Source organism: Schistocerca serialis, chromosome 5 (genome assembly GCF_023864345.2).
Source record: "Schistocerca serialis cubense isolate TAMUIC-IGC-003099 chromosome 5, iqSchSeri2.2, whole genome shotgun sequence".
Lineage (NCBI taxonomy): Eukaryota > Metazoa > Arthropoda > Insecta > Orthoptera > Acrididae > Schistocerca > Schistocerca serialis.
In genome coordinates this window covers 522,591,069-522,602,524 of record NC_064642.1, presented here as the reverse complement: position 1 = coordinate 522,602,524, position 11,456 = coordinate 522,591,069, and the positions used below count along the sequence as shown (strand labels likewise).

The window sequence follows — 11,456 nt, the reverse complement described above, 5'->3', positions numbered from 1 at the left end:
TCCGAAGCCTCTTTTCTACAGCTCCAGTTGGTAGGAAGCCTTCACATTGAACAGTTGTATAGAGTATGGAACCCTGTGCAGACGGCCAGTCAGTGCAATTTAAGCAATGTGCAGTCATTGAATTCTTGACAGCGGAAGGTGTCACCCCAAAGGAGATTCGTCATCAGAGAATGAAAGCAGCTGGGACGCAGAGGGTGTTATCCATGTTGATTTCCTTGATCGTGGAACAACAACAAATTCAGAGCATTACACCACAAGGCTACCTTTGATTGTGGCACCATACACAATCATTAACCCAGCTTCAGGGGGGTAGGGTCCCCTTCCTTATTCCTCCACTGGGGTAATTCCTGTCTGGCACATCCATGTCGCAGGGGTAGGCATCCTACACTTCAGTAGGCCAGAGTGCTAGGATGGCTGAGTTCAGGCAGGGACCCAATCCCGTGGGGTATAACATGGAACCCATGCCCAGGGTTACGGGTGAAGACCTTAATGGCAGCGACGGTGGAGAAGGAAGACTTTGGAACGGCGTAGCTGGCATATGAGGCAACCCTCCTTTCTGGGGATTAAATGAGAAGGGAACCACTGCCTTGTGGTGGAGGAGAAACTCCAAAGGCTAAGGGAGACAACCCCAACAGAAAATCCTTTCTTGCATTAGGCCTAGCAAGCCAGTAGGAAAGTCTTCATATATTGCTTTCAAAACACAGACGAGCCTCGGAACGAACCACTCAGCATTTGACCCCACTGCTTCTTCAAGTACTGGTGAAAATGATGGGAGACCTGATGATATTCATCAGTACAAGAAGATGAAACCAACTGGACTAAAAAATAACCTAAATATTGGCACCCTTAATATATTAACCCTCAATGGAAAAATGGAAGAAATGACAGATGTACTAACAGAGAGGAAGTTAGATATATTGGGATTAAGTGAAACAAAGTGGAAGGGAAAAGGTGAGAAGAATTTGAGAGGAGGAGGAAAACTGTACTGGAGTGGGAATAACAGGTCTGGAAGAAATGGTGTCGCAGTGATGGTGAATAAGAATGTACAAAGCTGTATTGAAAATGTGGGATATATAATGTCAGACAGGATCATAATCTTAAACCTGAGATTCCAAAAGGAAACACTAAAAGTAATCCAGATTTATGCACCTCAAGTGGGATGTAGCGAGGAAGAGAAGATGGACTTTGAAAATGTGTTAGAAAAGCATATAGAGAGTGTTAATATAGTGATGGGAGATTTTAATGCACAGGTAGGCAAATACAGAAAGAGACTTGAGCAAGTATTGGGATGTTTTGGATATGGAGGCAGAAATGAAGAAGGGGAAAGACTCCTGGATTTGTGCCAGAGGAATGGAATGAAAATAGCAAACAGCTGGTTTATGAAGAGAGAAAGTCATGTTATCACCAGATACAGTTGGGATGGAAGAACCAAGAGTGTAATTGATTATATTCTAGTAGATAGGGAATGGGGAGGGAAAGTAACAAATGTGAAGGTAATTTCAAGTGTGAGTGCAGATGGAGACCATAGATTACTGGTGGGATAATGGAAAATGAATCAGTGTGTGAAAAATAGAAAACAGAAGAAAGTGATGAGGATACGGGATTGGAAACTGAAGGAGAGTGAATGTGCTGAGAAGTACAGAGAATTAATCACACAAAAATTTCCAAAAGAAGTTTTCTGCGATGTAGAAAAAGAATGGAGTTTATTCAAAGACATTTTAGTTGAAGCTGCAGAAAAACTATGTGGCAGAACATCTGGAAAGGAAAAAATAAGACAGACAAGTTGGTTGGATGATACCACAATCCAAGCAGTAAGAATAACAAATGGAGCACGGAGAAAGTGGTGGAAAACTAAAAATGACGAAGACCATAGAAGATATATAGAGGGAAAGAAGAAGTGCAAAGAAACAGTGGAAACAGAAAAGAAAAAGGCATGGGAAGAGTTTACAAAAAAACGTGAAAAAGATGTGAAGAGCAATAAGAAAAAGTTCTATAAAATGATGAAAAATAAAAGGAAGGCTTCTGAAGTACCAGTAAAGATGGAAACAGAGGACGGTACCATTATTGAAGATCCAGGGAATATAAAAGATCTCTGGAAAGAACATTTTAAGAAGCTGTTAAACACTGAGGAGCAGGTACATGAGGAAACAACAAATAATGGAGAAATTGAGAGAAGTTGGGAAGCAGAATTAGGACAAATTACATGGGAAGAAATGGAAAAAGCTGTGAAGAAGATGAATGGGGGGAAAGCCCCAGGACCTAATGAAGTATCAGTAGACATGATAAGAACAGCAGGTCCAGTGGGAATGCAGTGTCTGTATAGAGTACTATCAAGCGTGTGGAGAAATAGTACAATACTGGATGATTGAAGAACAGGAGACATTGTTCCCATCTTCAAGAAAGACAATAAAAGACTTTGTAAAAACTACAGAGGAATAACCCTTATTTGTCATACAGCCAAGATTTTTGAAAGAATTTTACTAAATCGAATAAGTGAAAAGATAGAAAAGGAGCTGAGTGAAGAACAGTATGGGTTTAGGAAAGGAAGAATCAGGATCGACCTGATATTTTCTATCTGTCAACTGATGGAAAAAAGTTGGGAGTATAACAAAAGGGTGATAATGGTTTTTATAGACATAGAAAAGGCATATGACTCAGTTGACAGGGAAAGACTCTGGGAAGAAATGAAGAAGATAGATATAGAAGATGGATACATTAATGTTATAAAGACATTGTACAGAGGACACAATTGTAGAATTAGAACACCATTGGGGAACTTTGAATACTTCGAAATAAGACAAGGACATGAGCAAGGAAGTATTCTATCTCCTGCACTTTTTAATGTTGTGATGGAAGGAATAAATAGGGCAGTTAGAGATATAGTAAAAGAAAAAGACAAAAAGATGATTTTTTCAGATGATATGGTAATATGGGGTGATAAAGAGGTAGACGTACAGTTACAGCTTGATGCGTGGAAGGAAATAATGAAAAGGTATGGATTAAAAATAAACAAAGATAAGAGTGAAGTAATGGTATTTGGAAGAGAGAAAGGGATCAACGGAAATATTACCTTGAATGGAGAACCCCTCAAAGTGGTAGAAAGTTTCATTTATTTAGGGAGTGAAATATCTAGGGATGGAAGAATAACTAGTGAAATTAGTAGGAAGTTACAGAAGGGAGGCAATTTCTACCAAACAATAAAACACCTGATTTGGAATAATGAAGTTTCAGAAAGAGCAAAACTCCTTATGTGCAAGAATGATTACATCCCTATTGTCACCTATGGTGGAGAAACATGGACAATGACAGAAAGGGACTGGAGCAGACTGCAAGCAGGGGAAATGAAATTTCTCAGAGCAGTTAAGGGAAAAACAAGAATGGACAGAGTAAGGAATGTAGAGATTAGAAAGGACCTTAAACAAGAAAGTATGAGAGAAGAAATTGAAAGAAAGAGATTAAGATGGTATGGGCATGTTAAGAGGGTGCAGGGGCAGAGACTCCCCAAAATTATGGATGAACTAAAGATGGATGGGAAAAGACCTAGAGGGCGCCCAAGAACATGGTGGAAAATGGGAGTGAGAATATCTGTAGAAAGGAGAGGTGTAACCTGGCAGCAAGTGGAGGAAGAAAAGTGATGGGAGGACCGAGCCAAATGGAGAGGACTCATCAGCACCCAGACCCGGCAGTAGTTGGAGCGGGATTCGGATATAGATAGATAGATAGATAGATATAGACATCACAAAGCTGTGAACTCTGAAACGAGAGCTAACGCGATACTGAAAGGAAAACAGAAATATTTCCTGCAGCATGATAACACCAAACCACACACTTCACATGCCACCACAGCAGAGCTTCAGAGACTGAATCTCATCACCATAAGGCACCTGCCATACAGTCCAGATTTAGCACCATCTGACTTCCATCTGTTACCGATAATGAAAGACAGTCTAAGTGGACATCATTATGCTTCTGATGAAGATGCTGAGAGAACTGTGAGACTGTGGTTGCAGAAACAGTGTGTCGACTTCTTCCGTGACATCTTCAGAAAACTTGTTCATCGTTGGCAGTAATGTAGCCAATTGGCTGGTGATTACATGGAAAAGTGAATATTGGTAATTAAAGATCACATTCTAAGGATTATTTCTGTGTTTGATTTTTTAAAATATTCCCATCCAAACCCACTTAACAAAGGTGGAGGCATTACTTTTCATTCAACCTTCATATGCAAGAAATTCTGGTGTGTCCACCCCTTTCAGTTTATATTAGCAAAGCAAGTGATGAATGTGCATGTTGCATGAATTGGGCCACTGATATGTTACAACAAGAGTTGGTACATATTTCTGTTTGTTGACTGGTTTCAGCATCCCTGGCTATGCAGCAGACAGCCAAATCATTACTCAGTAACTGAACTTTAAAGGAGCACCTCATGAAAACCTCTCAAGGAAGGAAAGAAGACAAAGGTTTAATATTGTGGCAATGGCAAGGTCATTAGAGATTGGAGCACAAACTTGGATTGCAGAAGAATGTAGAAAGAAATTGGATGTGTACTTTTGCAAAGAAACCATACTGGCATTTTGATGTGTCTTGAGTGGTTGGCTGCACACAATAAGTGATGAGTAGCATATAAGTGACACTTCATTAACACAGTGCATGAAGAACAAAGTACTACATAATGTAGCTTCTGGTAGATAAAACAGAAAACGATCTTCCCGATCTAGTATGTATGTGGTGAAGCCAAAAGTCTGCTGTGACTTGTGCTGTAATAATATTTTGATGTACATTGTGACATAGTCAGGTTGTGATGTGGGTTGTGATAGTAACTGCAAGGTACGGGTTCATATAGAAGAATACTAGTTCTAGGGACACCGAATCCAGGGAAGGCTGACATGGCATCAGAGGTGGCAAAGACTCAAAGGGTAATGGCTGGGGGATTGGTGTGGACGTCGTTGTGTATCTTCCATGGATAACTCCTGAGATGCCAAGTCCAAGGAAGGCTAATGTTGGAGCAGGCAAAGACTACAAGGCAATGCCTGGTGGTTCTGCATGGCATAGTCAGGGAGAGCTCCAACAGATGGGCTGCTAGGCACTGCCAGCATAAGCCTGGAGTATGAGCATAAGCAATAGCTTGTGGGATGCCTGCCTGTGATCGAGCAACATCTTAAATGGGCTGTATAGGTGGCCATAGCGAAGCAGTCCCTGCTCCGGGCAACATGAGATATCCAAGCATGTTGCGAGCTCTTAGCAATGGTAACTGCAATCCCGTTCCTGGAATCTAGGACCTGAGGTTAGAAAGCGGTTGCCACAGAGGGTGCAGATGGTCTGGGCATGGCTGCCAAGGAAGTCGATGAGAGGCCTGAAATGAGAACAGAAGTGCTGTATCACTGCGGCAGCAATGAGGCCATGAAGTGCTTTGCCAATCCCTTGAGAGAGGCTGGCCATGGCTACATTTTCTACACAAAGCTGCATTTCAGTGGGGAAAGCATCAGGCATGGCTGGAGAAGGACAGCAGAAGGGGCAATGGTGCTGGGATGGGAAGGGTAAGTGGACCCAGACGGTGGGGATTTACATGAGCAGTGGGGCACCAGGAGCACATGGTCGTATGTGAGATGTACAAGAGTGTGCCTCTTGCGGCGGAAACACTGTGAGCATCTAGGTGGTGTGGGAGGAACATGATAATGGGAAGGGCCATTAAGAGGCCAGAGGTTGGGCCTGGGCAGCAAGGCACCATGGGCATCGAGGTCATGCTTGAGGAGCACAAGAGTGAGTCTGTGATGGTGGACGCACTGTGAGGTGTTGAGGTCATGACAGAGGTTGTGATAATAGTCCGTTGTGGTGGTAACTGCTAGGTTCAGGTTGACATAGAAGAACACCTGTTTCAGGAACACTGAAACCAGGGAAGGCCTGCATCAGAGGAAGGGAAAGCTCCAAAGGTGATGGATGATGGATCAGTATGGATGCTGTCATGTATCTTCCATGGGTGGCTACTGAGATTTCAAGACCAGGGAAGGGTAGCGTCAGAGTAGACAAAGATTCCAAGGCAACATCTGCTAGATCAGCATGGCACAGTTGGTGAAAGCTCTGACTGATGGGTCAATAGGTGTGGCCACTGTAAGCCTGGAGTACAGGTAAGAGCGTAAGTGAGAGCTTGTGTGCTGCCTGCCTGCAATCGAGCGGCATCTTAAATAGGCAGCAGGCAAAAGAATATCTTTGCGGTGCACAAATGAATGTGACCCACCAATTTACCTAGTGCCATGATTGCAGTGCCGCTATTGCTGGTGCGTATGCTACTCGTAGTGAGACTGGTGCCTCTAGTGACAACTGCTGGAGGATGGCTAGTCAACAGGTCTTCTTGCATTTGTTGGTTGTACTGTTGACAAACCAACAGCACACTTCATTTGTTTGGCACATACTGTCTCTAGTGGAGGAATGCCTGGAACCACACTAGCCATTGGTTGCAGGTGTTGTGCTGGAGACAGAAGTGGTCAGCATATGGCCGGGTATATGGCAAACATCTGTCTTGAAGCTGGCCAGAGATCTTGTAATTTTCCTAAAGTAACTTAAGGAAACCACAGAAAAACTAAATCTAGGTGAGGAGATGGAGATGTGAATGGCCATCCTTCTGAATGAGAGTCCAGCGTCTTGACAAGTGTCCCATCTAGCTTAGTACTTCTCATGATTAATGTATAATACACAGATGTCCAAAATCAAAACAACAAACTGCTATTTCACCATCCCATGTCTAATTCACGATATAATCATACCAACTGTCAACTAGATGTCTGTATGATCATGTTCTACACAGAAGATGCCATTCTGGTCAATGGACAACCTTGCCAACAATGACGTCAGGGCACCTATGAAATGAGGTAGTGTTTGGCAGGTATGTTCACATCCACAATCACTGTGTATAGAGTCACTGATGGTGTAGTGTGACACAGAGACGATACCTACCAGACATATGCGGTGGAGGGCCAAAGAAAGAAAGCAAGCAGGACAGTGGCAAACTGATTTGGCCTGATGGCTTAAAGCGAATCATTCTGTTGTTTCTCAGATGTGGTGACAGATTATAGAGACCAAAACCATATCCCAAAGACCCATGTAGGGGCAACCATGTGTGACTTCAGGAGAAAGAACTTTTATTTGGCTGTAAGGGCATGACAATACATCTTAGTACTGCATGGTAACTGGCATGTGTACCCACAGCATCCATTGAACATGCTGTATTGAGACAAACGGTGTGCAGAAGACCTTTACTGTCAGAGATCTGCTGTATGTCTACCTCTGATGTGTCTTCACAGAAGGGAATGTCAGAGTGGAGTCATCAACATGCCACCTGGACAGTCTAAAAGTGGGCCAATGTTGTTTTCACAAGTGAGTCCCGATACAGTCTGGAGAGTGATTCTTGATTAATTCTCATTTAGAGGGAAGATGGAACACGATTTCTAGACATGAACATTATGGAAAGAGACCGATGTCGAGGAAGATCACTAATGGTGTGGGCAGGGATTATGATTACCACTCAAACCTCTCTTCATGAAATTATAGGAGTGAAATGGCAATGTATAGTAGCTGTCAGGTATCAGACGAGATCTTGGTACCTCATTTGTGGTTGCTGCGAGGTGCTGTGGGCCCATATTTCACACTGATGGATGATAATGCTCAACCTCATAGAGCATGAGTGGCTGATGTTTTCTTGGAAACAGAAGATATTGCATGCATGGCATGGCCTGCTCATTCTCCCAATCTGAATCCCCTAGAGAATGTCTGTGATGCACTAGGGAGACAGCTTGCATCATGTCAGCAATCACCAACCCCTCTGCAAGACTGCAAGCAGTTCTGCAGGAAGAATGGGGTTTATTGCCTCAACATGAGACTGATGACATCATTCACAGCATTCCCTGTCATTTTCAGGCCTGTATTTTTGCCAGAAGTGTTCGCACCCCATACTGAGCACATTAATCAGTTGTCGGAATGCATGTGAAAATCCATCAAGTAAGAAAACATGAAAACATTTTTGTCTAATATTATGCATGTTGCATTTGTTTATGTTCTGTATTCCTTACATTGTTTCCACTTTAGTATCACCTGTTTACACTGTTTTGTGGCAAAATAAATGCAACATTGTAAAATTTCCATTTGTTGCTTTAATTTTGGACACCAGTGTAATTGCTTGCACAGTGTTTTCTGCTTTACAAACAAAATAAATAAATGTGACTTCATGGTCTGTTCATGAACAGTATACTGGATTCTCTTCTGAAGAGAAACTTTCCTGCTACTTATTTTTAAAGATCAATCAGCAATAATGCTTCTAAGCTATCTGTGTTAGTCTACCCTTCTTCATGCACATTACAAAAATTGTGCTTCCTGTTAAATTACTCCACCAAAAACAGTTCCTGGATTATATCATTGTCAAAATAGACATCATGGATAAAAATAAGTAGCTGTACAGTGTCAGTTCTATTTGTACATTCACCCATGCGAGTAAATACCAGCCAGACTGATTACATTTAATGCATCAACTGTTCAAACAAACTGTGTTCTACCAAATAAGCTGAAACAAACAAAAACCTTTCTACTGGCTAGACAAATGATTTTGACCACATAAAGCTTACATTTCTTGAATAACTCACTGTTCACTAACACCCTGTTCACTTTTGTAATATTATACACCAAAATAAAACTAACTTTTGTTTTCACCTGAACATTTTTGCTTTGGAACAAATATTTGTTGCTTCTTCAGCTGAACTATCATTCTGTATGGTTTTTTTCATCCCTGAGTCTTTGTAAAGCTTCTTAAGTACACATAATGTTTTGTGTTAAAATGTGTTAGAGTGTTCTCTTTGAAAACTGCCACTTTTCATTGCAAGTTAAGCATATAACTTATCTCCCAACAGCTCCAGAAATATGTTGTGTCGTCCACACTTTGCTACACCGCCGTTCACTTTCCTCATTTTGCTATTATTGACCACAATGAAATACTATAATAACTGTTCTCTGAAAGAAAACTGTGAGCTTCTACACAAGCAGGTACAATACAACTGAACAGCTGATGCACTATTGTCTCTATAATTTGCAAAATACAACCACTACCACACTAGATTGATCAGCCACATTATTGGTTTCCTATTAAGCTCATCTTTGGTGCAGTGTTATGCACTTACAGCAGACATTCTTTCACAGAAACATTCATTCATTTACGTAATGAAAACGTGGTTTTTTGAAAATACATCATGAACTATCTTGATACTGAACCAGCTCATGGGATGAAGTTTGACCACCCATGTGTTATAAAATGACTGCTAAATTGAAATTAGTAATTATCAGATCTAAGCATGTTTTTCTAATGCATCCAAGGGGTAAAAGTAACTGGTGACAAAGAGAAAGAAGATCATGTCAACATGCACAAGGAGAAGTGCTTTACTAAATATAGTTCACTGCAAATGAGAAACAAAAGTACAGAGGTTCACAGGATCTAACAATGAATTGTATTGGAAATCCTGACACAGCTTGAAGATGTGGCTGGTTACCTTGTGGGGTGAGTGAGTACTCTGACAATGAAGAGCTACTCAGGTAGCAGAGTATGTGTGTTGTGTGTGTGTGTGTGGGGGGGGGGGGGGGGGGAGGGGTTAAGTAAGCAAAATTGTTATAAAGTCATGATGGACAATTGTGTACTACATTTGGAGACATGATTAGATTACCAACATCAGTTAGAGAGAAGAACATTTATCCTCGTGGGCCATAAGATGTTCATAGATATATGTTCAATAAACTACAGGACTGTCCAGCAGAGGGTGCTACAATTTATTCATCTTATCAACAATAACAATACTCATGTAGTACTAGCAACAGGAATGTGGTTGAAACTAGAAGTAAAAAGAAGTCAAATTTATATTCCAAATACAATATACATTGCAAGGGTAGGCTTGACACCAGTTTTTGTGGTGTATTTACTGTTACAAGGACCTCTCCAGGCCCTAAAATGGTGGCACACAGTATTTTTGAGGAAACTGAATCATTCCATAAAATCATCAGCACTGATATGATGGATGAAAGTGACCATATTACAAATGTATACGTTCACGGAATAAGACAAAAAGAAAATTATTCTAGAGACAGGGATGCTAAGTTGACAGATCATAAGGAAATTTGTGTGATTTTAGGCATTCTTTATTTGACTGACTTGAAAGGTGGAAACCACACAAATGTACTGGAACTTCAGTCAAATGACAGTGCAGGAATGATCGCTTTGAGATCCTGCATAAGTTATAAGAGATTTTTATTGCTTTTCAGTTCCATTAGATTTGATGATGAAGAAACTAGGGATATGAGATGTGAAACAGATAGGTTAGCAGTGTGGCCAGATGCATTCTGGATGTATTTCTGAATGCATTTGCCGAAAGCTGTATGAACAGTGACAGTCTTGGAGGTTTTTTTACTACTGACAAGAAACCAGAAGCATTCAAAGATCATTGCAGCTTCATATAATACGTTCCCAACAAACCAGCTAAATAAGGCATCAAAAGATTTGCTCTGTGCAATACTAAATCATTCTACAATGGTTTATTGGAAGTGTGTTGTGGCAAACAGCCAGAAGGCCCATTTTGTGTTTCTACTAAGCCACTTGATATTGAGTGTAGACTAACAAAGCCAATAGAAGGCACAAATAGAAATGTGCCAACAGTTAACTGGTATACTAGGTATCCACTGGCTCTCTCATTGCTGTAAAACAAAATCACTTCTACGGGAACCCTAAAAGGTTAAAAAAGAAATACCACCTGAATTTTTTCCCAAAAGGAATAGAGAAATTGGTTCAGCAGTTTTTTGATACTGGAGAGACATTACTATGGTATCATATGCACCCAAATCCTTTGCAATCATCTCCATAACACACAATCAAGGAACAGTAAATGAGGTTAGTAAGAAACCTCATACAATACTAGATTATGATAAGACAAAGGTTGGGGCTGATACTGTTGACCAAATGTACAATAAATATTTAGTAATGCAGAAGACAAGAAGATAGACAATGGCTATATGGTATGCATGGTTGAGCGTGGCTGGTATCAATGTGCAGGTGTTACTTCAAGGGGGGAAAAAACATTCACGTGAGTTTTTCTAAAGAACCTTTCTTTTCAACTCATCAAACAACATTTTATCAAAATATGTATGACACCAAGCTTCATAGCTGTAGTTAGCTTGTAGATGTGAAATATGTGGAAGGGCAATATACAGCTCCACAACAATAAGATGTAGGTGTTGTAATGATTTTGTCTGCAATAGTCATTCTCAGACGACAGCTCTATCTGAAAATGCACTGTTTGTTCACCTGAGGTTGAAGACAATTAATTCGCAAGTAAATTTATCCAGCTTAACAAATTAACATCTATCACACATATGGAACAATTGTTATGCACAAGCTTAAACATTACTTGTAATCACTGTATAATGTAAATTAT

At 40.7% G+C, this 11,456-nt stretch overlaps 1 protein-coding gene across 1 annotated transcript in view; it reads right to left on the bottom strand.

Annotated features, from left to right (window-relative positions):
* The window catches only part of LOC126481176 (voltage-dependent calcium channel subunit alpha-2/delta-3), an 885,717-nt gene that overhangs the window by 288,884 nt on the left and 585,377 nt on the right, over positions 1–11,456 (bottom strand). The gene's annotated exons all lie outside the window — the stretch shown is intronic.